Source organism: Eubalaena glacialis, chromosome 8 (genome assembly GCF_028564815.1).
Source record: "Eubalaena glacialis isolate mEubGla1 chromosome 8, mEubGla1.1.hap2.+ XY, whole genome shotgun sequence".
Lineage (NCBI taxonomy): Eukaryota > Metazoa > Chordata > Mammalia > Artiodactyla > Balaenidae > Eubalaena > Eubalaena glacialis.
The window spans coordinates 1,864,698-1,878,106 of NC_083723.1; the positions used below are offsets into that span (position 1 = coordinate 1,864,698).

At 38.3% G+C, this 13,409-nt stretch overlaps 1 non-coding gene across 1 annotated transcript; it reads right to left on the minus strand.

Moving 5' to 3' along the window:
• Window positions 1-566: 566 nt before the first annotated feature.
• Window positions 567-685, minus strand: LOC133097054 (5S ribosomal RNA). The gene has a single exon (XR_009701933.1). It is a non-coding gene; the product is annotated as a 5S ribosomal RNA (ribosomal RNA).
• Between the last annotated feature and the right edge of the window lie 12,724 nt (window positions 686-13,409).

Below are 13,409 nucleotides of genomic sequence, written 5' to 3' on the forward strand. Positions count from 1 at the left end.
AGTTTTTTATGATAATATTTAATGGATAGTTTAATAATAGGAGACACGAAAAAGTTAAGCTGGCTTTTCATAAATATTTAAGAGGTTTGTACATTTTCAAACTCCTTTAATTGAAAACAAAATCAGCCTATACATTTCTATGAAAATCCATTTTTCACCACCGTTAAATTTGCGGAAATTATGAGTTTAATGTGTTTATTTGTGCTAATTGGCATTTTTAAAAATTTTATTTATTTTATTTTTGGCTGTGTTGGGTCTTTGCTGCTGCATGTGGGCTTTTCTCTGGTTGCAGCGAATGGGGACCACTCCTCGGTGCAGTGAGCAGACTTCTCATTGCAGTGGCTTCTCCTGATGTGGAGCATGGGTTCTAGGCGCACAGGCTTCAATAGTTGTGGCACATGGGCTCAGTAGTTGTGGCTCATGGGCTCTAGAGTGCAGGCTCAGTAGTTGTGGTGCACAGGCTTAGCTGCTCTGTGGCATGTGGGATCTTCCCAGACCGGGTCTTGAACCCGTGTCACCTGCATTGGCAGGTGGATTCTTAACCACTGTGCCACCAGGGAAGCCCAGGGCTACAGCACCCGGTATTCCCAGGTGGTCTCTCATCCAAGTACTAACCAGGTCCGACCCTGCTTAGCTTCTGAGATCAGATGAGATCGGGCACATTCAGGGTGGTATGGCCATAGACTAATTTGCATTTTTATTCAAACATTCCCTTGCTTTCTGGGAAAAAAAAAGACTTAAAAAACTTCAAGAATCAGAAGACGACAAAAATTGTAAAGATAGGTTACTTGAAGAAATTTTTCTAGTAGACAATACTTGCTAACATCTGTGTGCTTTGGATATGGCAGACAGTGTGACAATCACTTATTTATACTATTTCATTAAGTCTGTGTACTCATTTCATTAAGTCTGTGGGATGGGTAGCAGCATTCTTATATTCCCAATGTCATTTATGAGGTAAGGAAACAGAGCACTGCAAATAAAATAATTTGCCTAATCATTCAGTTGGTATTAAGGTAACTCAACATATAGAATATGGCTTCAATGCCTTTGCAATGTAATATCTTGTTAACATGCAGTATATCAACTAACACAATTCCAAAATTCATGGAAAACCAAGTGGAAAATACTGAGGAACCTCAGAATGTAATAATGAAATTACATGTAAATGGTCTTCTATCTGGATGTTTTTGCTTTTAAACTGTTCCTGGCATCCCTGTATAGGAAACACACTAAGGCACAGAGGATGTGTGTTATCTGCCCAGGGGTGCCATCTTCTCAGCAGCAGAGCATGTGACCACAAGTGCAGCTTTCACAGAAACTGGGGAAAATCAAAACTGCTCCAAATCCTATTTGGTTTATGTCTTTTGTGCCAGGAGATTGATTTTCACACTAGAAATGAAAGACAGTTATAGGAAAAAGGAATTCTCAGTTGAGACAGGGGAGAAGTTTCAGGAAACATCTTTCTTGAGATGCATTTCTGCCCCAAGGCCCTGGAGATGACCTCACCTCTCCAGACAAGGAGAAAGCATGTGGCCCAGATGGTCAGGGTGGGGCTGGCAATGTTTCAGGAAGAGTAAAGAGCTGGAAAACAGGAGAAATGAAAGGAACAGGCACATCGATTAAACAGATCACAGGAAGCATGGCTTGTTTGACTCTGGAGAAGGCAGTGGTGACAACCAACCTGCATCAGAATCAAGCAAATAGAGCGAATCAAAGCTCCTTTGCCTGGGATTTCCCCTGGGCAACTCAGTGGTGCGGTTGCCCTTCATCACCTGTGTACCTGACCCAGGTACTGTGCTGAATGCTGTGTGCTAAAGTCACTAACTACACAGACTTCAAAGCTTGATCTCATCCCTTTCTCTTTGCCTCTTCTGGACCCCAGTTAGGGAGTCAGAACGGGCCCACATTTTTATTGGAATGCTGGTGTTAACTTTATGAATGCAGCACAGTAGCATCACTTCCTATCAGCATTTTATAGATGAGAAAAGTGAGTCTCAGAAAACACCTTCCTCTGCTAGAGTAGGAATGGGGGTCAGGGGGGGTGTCTTCCTCTGAGTACAGGGCCTGTAAGCAAGGTGTGTGGTGGAAGTTCCAGGTAGATTGGAGGAAAGTGCTAGAGCTTGTGTCACTGAGTTTAAGCAAGAGGTTGGCAGTGTGGTTTACTTTGTTTTGTGATTTTTTTTTTTTAAGGGCAACGAGAAATGTGAGCTGGGTGAGAGCACAGAGAGGAGGATTTATGAGTTGGATACTCTAACCTGAAAGCCAGTGTCAACCACTGTTCACTTGTCCACAGAAGTGGTTCTCAAACTCACCTGGAAGGCTTGTTAGCACACAGAGTCATATACATTAACCCCAGAGACCCTTACTGGCTAGGTCTGGGGTGGAGCCTGAGAATCTGCATTTCTCACAAGCACATGCCAATGCTGTTGGTCAAACCACACCTTGAGAATCACTGCCCTGCAGGACATGTATGTGCTTTGCCATTTCCTACATGACTTTCTGATGGGAACGGAGCTTTTGAAAGTTCACTCTTCAAATTCATGATAAAAGGTGTTTATAAAAACATATTCTTCCAAACACAGGAAATATGATCCAATTATAAACAAGGTAAAGAAGTAGATACAAACATAGAGTCCTGACCTTACATATATATGTTTTCTAATTGTCATTTTATTTTTGTTTTTGTCATCATGCTCAAAATGCTTCGCTGAAAAATGTTGCTCAGACACAGAAGATAAGAATTATTTTGTTAACAGTTTTGTATGACTGTCAAAACAGGTAATACTACACTTTGGCTTAGTGTAATGTCCAGAATGAAAAAGAAAACTTGGAAGTATCCTTTGGGGGAGGGCTGATCACATTTATAGATAACACTAAAATAAGTTTGTTTTTGTCTGTCTGTGTGAGGAAAAAGGAAAATATAACATTCCAGAATCAGATTTCTAATACTTTAGAACATAAGAGGGCAAGGTGGGAGAAAAGGAGACAGAACCAGAGTTACTGAAGGATTATGTAAAGAATCAAAATTCAATTTTACAAGCACCTAGAGGGGTGGGATAAGGAGGATGGGAGGGAGACGCAAGAGGGAGGAGATATGGGGATATATGTATATGTATAGCTGATTCACTTTGTTAAAAAGCAGAAACTAACACACCATTGTAAAGCAATTATACTCCAATAAAGATGTTAAAGAATAATAATAATTTAAAAATTTACAAGGTACAGTGACTCAGTTTGGATTTTTAAAATACTCAGGCAGACAAAATTGGATAATTAACAGAGGAAACACTAGGCACACAACTTGATGTTTGTCATTTAGATTTATCTCCAGGAAGTCAAGAGCACACATGTGCTGCCTGAGAGGAAGACTTTCCCCAAGAGGCCTTTCCCTAAGATACCCCAGAAGACACTGGGGCCAAGGAGGAAAGATCTAATATCACAGGGAATGAGATGAGAAGAGTGGGAGAAGGGAGGCATGTCTCCATAATTGCAGAACAGGGCATAGTTTCTTCCCACTGAAGGTTTCCAGAAAGCACGCTTTATGCCTTGGGAAAGCTCAGTGCCTGTGTATCATCTAAGGCAACAGTGCCAGAGGGAAACCAGCTCTAACCTTCCGGGAATAACTGGCAGGAAGTGACTCGTCAGGAACCACTGAAGCAATTATTGAGGTACCTTCATCTCTATACTTAAGTTGTTGTTTATATTTTTTGTTTTGTTTTGTTTTCTTGATTTCATCAAGTTCCAACCACTGTTGCGTACTTAGATAGAGAACAGGAATTTTTCTTTTGTGGAGTTTACATTCTGGTGGCAGGACTGGCAATTAACCAAGGCATACGATGAAGGACCACGGACCACGGACCACAGACATGACAAGGCTCCATGTCCACGTCAGGATAGCTCCAGGCAGGTCTGAAGACAGCAGAAGTGTTCATGGCAGACGTCACCACAGTGTACAGAATAGAAGGAAAAATTTAAAGCTACCAGGAGGACAACGTGTATTACTTAACATGTAATAACACCATTACTGTAAGTAACAACTCACTGTTGATTGCTCAGTTTGGTTTGTGGTATTTTGTTTATGAATGTTGCATCTATCTTCATGAGTGAGCTTGGTCTGAAGTTTTCCTTTCTGGTTGGGTTTTGGTACAGAGGATGTGCTGACCTCATAAAATCTGTTGAGAAGAGTTTCCAGTTTCTGGTTTTCTATTCTTAGAAGGGTTTGTAGTAACTTGTTCATTTCTAACTTAAGGGTTTGATACATTCCACCAAGGTAGCCATCTGTTAATATACCACACCATGTCCCACCATACAATGCTGCACTGCACTGTATCCCCCATACTGCACCTCACTGTAGTGTACCACACCACACCACACCACCATAACATTCATTAAGGCTAAAAAATAAGTTGGTGAATTAATAGTAGGAACAAACTTCTTTAATTTCATAGAGAATACGGACCAAAAACACTATAGTAATTATACTGATAGGATGTTAAAAACTTTCCCTTCGAGATTAGAAGTGAAACATAGATGCTCACCATCACACTTCTATTCGATATTATGTTTCAGGTACTACCCATGGCAGCAAGAAAGGTAATCATGCAACGTTTATGAGAAGTAGAAGTATCATGTCATAGATGACAGGATAATGATTTCGGAATTAATATGTGAGGTGAGCAAGGTTGCAGGATATAAGTTCAATATACAAATTCAACTGTGTATTTCTGAACAAAAATTAAAATGTGTCTTTTATAAAAACACAAAAATATTAAATATCTAATAATACATATAAACAAAATTTATATGTTCTCTATTCAATTTTTACCAAACTAATTTATAACCTTAAAGGCAATCCAAAACAAAATATGAGTAGATGTTTAGTTGTGAAAATAGACAAGCTGATTCTAAGTTTTATATGGAAATGCAAAAGACCAAGAAAAGCCTAGACCTTCTTGATAAAAAAGAAGAAGAATATAGGGGAACACACTTTATCAAATATCAAGTCTTTTATAAAGGTACAATAAAGACACTGTGATATCGGCTGACAAATTCTTCAGTGAAACAGAATGGAAAGCCCAGAAACAGATCTACATAAGTCTGGACACTTGTCCCTGATGAAGACGACACTTCAGAGCAGGGGTAAAAGATGGCTTTTCCAATAAATTGATATCTATTTGATATCAATGAGGAAGAAAGGAGAACGGAGAACTTGACTTTAGGACACATCATACAAAAAATGAATTTCAGGTGCTTTGAAAACCACATAAAAATGTAATATAATTAAGCTTAGAAAAGATAGCATAAATGAATATATGCAAGACCTTGGGTAGATTTCACAAACAGAAAAGACAAAGCATTACTAGTAAAAGAAAATATTTATAAATTATACTCCATTAATAAAAATATCCTCATCAAAATGTACCACAAAGTGGTTGAAAATTTGAGCCACTAAGAGTGAGAAGTTATTTGTAATAAGTATAACCAAGCACCTCCAAATTACCATACCTCCTGACTTTCCCCAAGAGTAAGCACTATAAGTAACTATTAACCAGTCAGAAAATTTTTGTGACTTTGGGTTAGACAAATATGTCTAACACAAGTCACAAAAAGCATAGCACATAATAAAAAAATGAGATGAATTTTATCAAAATTAAAACACTTTCACTCTCCACACCATTGTAAAGCAATTATACTCCAACAAATATGTTAAAAAAAAACAAAAACTCCACTCTTAAAGCTACTGTTAAAGATAAGTCACAGGCAAGGAGAACATATTTACAAAGTATAAAACTAATAAAAATTAACTCCTATAACTTCATAATAATTCCAATAAAAATATAAGCAAAAATTTGAGCAAACACATCCATATATATATATATATGATTGCTCAGTAAGCACATGAAAAGAAGCTCAACCTTGTGAGTCATCAAGAATTCAAATTAAACCACAGTGAGATTCCTCTGCACACTACTAGTATGACTGTGTTTTAAAAGACTAGAATATGTGTTGGTGAGGATGTGGACCACCCAGAACTCTCATTCATTGCTAGTGAGCAGGTGTAACAGTCTGGCCACTTTGGAAAATCGTTTGCTAATTTAAAAAAAGTAATTAAGTGCTTAATATGTGGCCAAGCCATTCCACTCCTAGGTATATACTCAAGAGAAATAATTCATCTTTTGTTTATAATTTGTATATCTTTTGCAGATAATATGACTCTTTGATACTTAATTTATTATAAGCAGTTCAAACTCATATATTCATGCCCAAATATATCTTCAGACACATCTTGTTTAGACTACTTAATTTTTGTAAGAAGCTGTCATCCTTACCTTATATTTTTATATCTATTTAATCTTTAAATATATTATACAAAAGATAGTATGTAGTGTATATATATAATTTTAAGAATAATAAATACTAATGTGCTAACAACATAAAAAAGAGAAATAAAAACATGCATAACACTATACTTGATTCATGATAGCCAAAAACTGGAAACATCCAAATGTCCATTAATAAGTGAGTGGATAAGTACAGTTTGATACGTATAATAGAATTGGACACTGTTTCCAAACGTAGTCTCAATACTATATCTATATTCTATATACATTTGAACACTACTCAGCAATAAAAAATAAACTAACTACTTATCATAGCATGAATGAATCTCAAAAGCTCTGCTGAGAGAACAAAGTCAAACATAAAGGAACGTACGTTGTTTGTTTCCTCTTGTGTGAAATTTAGAAAAGGCAATCTATTCTGTTAGCCAGAGAACAGCATAGAGATTAATTGGAGCTTCGTGGGGAGTGTATTGACTGGGAAGGGGCACTGGGGGGACTTATGGAGTGAGGGAAATATTCCATATCTTTATTGTGGTGGTGATTCATACCATTCATTACATAAAACTCATTGAACTGTATGCACACTTAGATCCTGTTTATTGTATGTAATTATACCTTAATAAAAGTGCTTAAGAAAATCAAAACATTTATAAATAATAGGTTTGAAAAGAATGAAGTTAAATGAAAGAAGTGAATATAATGTCGTTGACTTTCCTGCACAGCCCTCACTTTGCAGAACACTGTCCAACATCATAGATGTCTTGGTGGCTACTCAATATTCTGTATAACTCATCTTCATGAATACGCTTCACTCAGGTACTTGGATTTTTTTTTTTTTTTTTTTTTGAAGTATAGTTGATTTACAATGTTGTGTCAAATATTTGGATCTTAATCTTCTACTTTTCCAGCCTGGACTGATACCAATAACTACAACCTGCCTGACATCATGCTTTCCTCTGTTTTATCTCTTCTCCCACCTCCTTTATGGTCACCATATATTTTGTAGCACATTTGAGTTGCCATAGACTTTAGTTATTTGACGTTTGTACTACTTGCTCTTTGGACATTGGCCTGGTTAGACTGCCACTTGGTCATGACTTCTTTTCTTTCCCCATGTGGCCATGTAATTATTGTTCCTGCATGGACGAAAAGAGAACATCCAAATGATGATGATTCATTAGGGAAAAACAGTTATCATACAAATAATATTATTTAAAATATTAATCAGTAGAGTTCCATTATCTGCTTGTTACAGATTTGAATCAAATGATACAGTTGAAAGAGATGATAGAGACCACCTTATCCACTGAAACTCACTAAAAGCGTTTGCTCTTTCTAATGACGCCATAGAAAAAATACAACACTAGCAAAGGTGATATCTGGTCCTTTAACGTGATTTTCCCTCACTAGTGATTTTAAAGAATCAGATTCTATTTTTTCCTGAACAAGATCATTATCTGCTGCTAGAAATTAACTAGGGTCCCCATAGACCCCATAGAAGTCAAAGCATAACTTTGAAAAGTCATTGAAAAACAGAACATGTATGAAACTATTTCTTTAGAACAACACAGCTTAATTCTCTGTCTTAAGTGGCATCTGACTTGCACTTCTGACACAGACTTTCCCAGGTTGTGGGAATAGAAAGAGATAAAAGTATCCCAGCAATATTGAAAATCAGAGCTTAACACTCAATGTCACTGTGAAGAATTTTTATTAACCACAAAGTCAAAAGATTTGACTTGAGAAGCATAATCAGCAGACTTCTCATGACAGGTCCTGGGAAAAAGCAAGTCAATCTGTCCCTCTTTTATCTTTTATTAGTGTCTTTATGTGGTTCTGAAATACAAGATCTCCCTCTGTTGCAAGGCTGTAAATTTTTTGGGGGGTGTCTGTAACAGTCTCCTTCCCTTCCTTCAGCTCTCCAGACATGTGTGTCTGGATGTGTGCTCACACACATCTTGGTGTGTGATTGTGGAAAGGGGAAATGATAGTTCTCCCTCTGCCTTGGGACAGTGGTTCAGAAGGAAGGAGGTCCCAGAGCATAGCCTCTGACTTTGTAGAGAAAGTGGGGGTGGAGGGTGGGGTTCTACCCAAGTGAACAGTAAGGAAGGACAAGCACAGAGCTCTTGGTACATTCCCTGAGATGAGGTCTTCTCCCATCCTCCAAACACAGCTGTGGACATGCTAAAGACAGGGATACTTGAAAGCCATAACCCACCTGGCCTGCTCTCGAATTAAGCACCATGTAATTAAATAAGTAGTATAAATAGTATTGCAGATAGCAGTAAATCACATAACATCCTGAAACTTCAGTCCTCATTTCCCTCTGTTCCCTCATTTGAGGAGTTTGGAGTTGACAATTTCCTACACTACCCTCAACACTTATTTCTCTTTGGGGATGACCAGGTGAAGGACTCCTTTGGGTCAGACCTTCCCTCTTTTGGGTCAGACCTCAGAAATATTCCTGATCTCTCTCCTGTGCACAAGCACCACTGTTCACTCCATCCTTTGGAATATTTATCCGCCAAGGCTGGTGACAGAATGTAACACATCCCCTACTCTCTCCACCATTGGAGATGGCACCCACATTTGCCCACCTAGGACCATTGAAAATAAAGGTACTTTGCCCATTTTTCCCAGGGAACTAGAGAGTGAAAATAGAAAGAATAGATAGATATAAAGAAAGAATAGATAATATTTAAAGCATAAAAAATAGATTTCTGAGATATTAACCCTGGTCAATTTTTCCAACATTAGTCTTAATTGACAATGGTTAGTCTTGTTCTTAGGTTGAAATCTAAACCCCGAGGGAAGGATTTCCCATCACACCCACCATCCACAGCCCACAATCCATGGAGGCCCTTCTGCTCAGCCCTTGACCTTACATCAGAGGCTGACACAGCACTTACAGCCCTTGGGGAGCCCACTCACCTCATGACAGGGGCCACAATCTCTGGTTCTGGAAGATCCAAGCAAGGTCCACCAGGATCCATTCCTTTGCCATCTCCACCTAGTGCTGTTCTGACATCAGCTACTGGAAACCCATTTTGGATTAATATTTAAGTTCTGTGTTTTCATTTATTTCTTCTTGGCTCCTGAGGAAAAACTTTCTGGATTCTTACGTCCAGTACTTGGTGAGATTGTGTAGCACAGGGTCCAGGGACATCCCATGATGCCAATGTCGGGGGAGGGGTGCAGTCACCAGGCACTCTCTATGACATCACCGTTTCTGCTGCCTCTGCTCCTTATTCTCCAGAACTAATCAGCCACCGAAAGGTCCCTTTGTGGCGACAACAAGAATTAAAAATAGAGATGAAAGGAAGGCAGCATTGACCACACTGAGGTTAAATAAAGGACGCTCAAAAATTGTTCTTCTGGTCCTTTCAACTATCCAATGTACTCTGTACTCCAATAATAATAAAATCTCAGGGAACAGGTTAAAAAATGATCTCTTTAGATATCAGTTTTCTCTTTGAAAAAAAAGAAAGATGTAAGTAGATATATATTTCCCCACTGGACCTGTCAGATGTTGAACTTTCTAAGACTGAAGGCAACAAAGGGATGGAGGGAATTTATGACCCCATGTCCCTGGGTTTAGCTCACACTGTAAAAATGTAGAATCACTGGATGGCTTGGATCACACAGGAGCAGCCGTTACTTCAGCAAAGCTGCACAAAACATCTGTTCAAGATGTTTCCAAAAGCAATGTTTCCAGGGGTAGCTTTAACACATAAGGGAAGAGAGTGATTAGGACCCTGGGTGGTAACTTTATCAGACTGACAGGAAACTCTCACCCTTGCTCTTGCTGGCTCATAAGACTTACAACTCTCTCTGATAAGAGCAGAGAGTATCTGAGAGGGTCTTGGTGACTGACGTCTTCAAACTCAGGAATTTAACGTAAGTGACTGAAAACCGGCAGCTTACTGCTTCCTTTCAAAACCTGCACATATCCAAATGGTGTTGATTTGTGTGTATGTGTGTGTATGTGAAAAGTTTTATTGACATTTAATTCACATATAAAATTCACCCACTGAGGAGAAAAGGGAACCCTCATACACTGTTGTTGGAAATGTAAATTGATACAGCCACTATGGAGAACAGTATGGAGGTTCCTTAAAACACTAAAAATAGAACTACCAGCAAACCCACTACGGGGCATATAACCTGAGAAAACCTTAATTCAAAAAGAGTCATGTACCACAATATTCATTGCAGCTCTATTTACAATAGCCAGGACATGGAAGCAACCTAAGTGTCCATCGACAGATGAATGGATAAAGAAGATGTGGCACATATATACAATGGAATATTACTCAGCCATAAAAAGGAACGAAACTGAGTTATTTGTAGTGAGGTGGATGGACCTAGAGTCTGTCATACAGAGTGAAGAAAGTCAGAAAGAGAAAAACAAATACCGTATGCTAACACATATATATACAATCTAAAAAAAAAAAAAAAAGGTCATGAAGAACCTAGGGGCAAGATGGGAATAAAGACGCAGACCTACTAGAGAATGGACTTGAGGACACGTGGAGGGGGAAGGGTAAGCTGGGACAAAGGGAGAGACTGGCATGGACATATATACACTACCAAATGTAAAATAGATAGCTAGTGGGAAGCAGTCGCATAGCACAGGGAGATCAGCTCGGTGCTTTGTGACCAGCTAGAAGAGTGGGATAGGGAGAGTGGGAGGGAGGGAGACGCAAGAGGGAAGAGATATGGGGATATATGTATATGTATAACTGATTCACTTTGTTATAAAGCAGAAACTAACACACCATTGTAAAGCAATTATACTCCAATAAATATGTTAAAAAATATATATTTTGTTATATATTAAAAAAAAAAAAATTTCACCCACTGAAAGTATGCAATTTCTTGGTTTTAGTATATTCACAGAGTTATCCAACCATCACTGTGACCTATTTTTAGGACATGTTCATCAACCAAATAAGAAAAGCAGAGTCATTTTGCAGTCACTCTCTTTCCCTGCCAACTTCACCCCTCGGGAAGTACTGACCTTTCTGTCTCTATAGATGTACCTATTCTGGATACTTCATATAAATGAAATCATACAATATATGTACTTTTGTATCTAGCTTCTTCACATAGCAATGTTTTCCAAGTCCAATTTGTAGCATGTATCAGTGTTGAATTCCTTTTTATGAACAAATAATATTCCACTGTGTGGATATGCCACTTTTGTTTATCTATTCATCAGTTGATGAATATTTCTTGTAGGGCAGGTTTATTGGAGAAAAATCTCTTGGGTTTATTTTTTTATTTGTTTTTCTGAGAATGCCTTAGTTTCTCCGTGGACTAATTCTACAGTCTATTTCCCTGTTGAGTGTGGTCACTGAGTCAGTTAGCTTGGTGATCAGCTAATAAATGGGCAGAGATTTCCTTAAATGTCTTAAACCAATAAGTTTTCCACCCATAGCCATGAGGATCTAAGAATGTGTCAGGATGTACCTTAGACATTCACCTTACAACTTCACCTCATTCTTCTTTGCTTGCGAAAGACCATAAATCAGACAGGGGAGAGACCAGGGCCCACTCGGTCAGTCTTACGTGTGCTCATTGTCCTGCTCAGGGCCTTCTAAATCCCCTACAATATGTCAGAACTGTCTACAGCCCTCTGTGGATATATCATTTCCCAGATTTTTTAAAAATTGTGGCTAGGCCTTTGTTTGCAACTGGTATCACAAGTTAAATAAGGTTAAATCATTGTTTAAACCATTAACAACAGTTTATCCTTTTTTAACCTGAGATATCAGTTGCAAACAAGGATACAAGGTGAAAAGTAAGGTTAAATGCCCTGTAAATAAGGCTTTTCTCCAGAGTTGTGATATTGACAAGGCTCTGCTGATGGGTTTTATGAGGAGCCCTAGGACTTACCCTGGAGAGATTGCAAGGCTGCTGTTTGTCACGACTGCCATGACTTTGAGGAGGGGGTGGAAGGAGGTGAAGCTGCAGAGCTGCGCCCCTCCTGTTCTTACCCAGGTGATGAAGTTTCCCTGGAGTAAAGGCCCTTTAGATTGTTTCAGGCCAGTGGCTAATTCTGAGAGTTCTGAATAAAGTTAATTTTTATGCTTTCTGACAATTTTCTTTGCTTTTATAGGAAGAACAGATTTCCGTAAGTCCTTACACCACCATTCTGGAAGGCTTGCCCAGTGCTGGCTTTTCTTGCCTATGTAATTTAATGTGAAAATAATTAAACTTGAAATGCAGATGCAGAAGAAATCTCAGCATTTTTGTGATGTTTGGAAAAGAATATAAAGTGTTGATTTTTAATATCTTCATGTATAACATAGGGAAAGGATGGCTAATTGAAAATATTTTTGTGAAGATTAAATAATTCTCTGCAGATAAAGTGTTCGGCATAGAAATTCAGTGGGTCTGATGTGCATATAAGGAGAAGTGCATGGTAAGGACGAGGCTAGAAGTAGAAAAAAGTGGTCACGTTGAGGGGTCTTTAGGGCTTGAGGAGCCAGTAAATTTTATGATGCAGAGACAGAATATTAGCACATTTGTGCTAAAGAGAGAGTATTCTATTTGCAGTATAATATTTGCAAAATTATCACTTTGTCAAAAAAGTGTTTCTAAAACAATGAAGAACATGAAAATTATAAATTTGGGCTAAGATTACCACAAGAAGATCATTCCTAGCCAAGAGAATTTACAGAAATTCAGTTGAAAGCAGGAGCAGAAACAGCAAAATTAATAGACAGCGGGGAAAAAAAAATTCTTAAAGACCTGAGCATGTCTAATGTGTCTTTTAAAAAAGCAATTAGTGGCTTTAAAAAATGAGGGAAAAATCATTGGGAAAAAGAGATCAAATTACCTTAGTACTCAAGATGGTTCAGGCCAAGTATGATCCAACACACACCTTAAATTTTAGGGAAAGTGAGTGCCAACAAAAAAAAAACCCTGTTACTGAAGATAAGCTTTACTATAGAAAAGAAAACAGTGAAAGAAAACAATTTTCAGAGGTAGGAAGCACCCAAAAGTGTCATTATGATGGCGCAAAAGATGAAACGTAGAGAGAAGTCGGAGCCCCCTCAA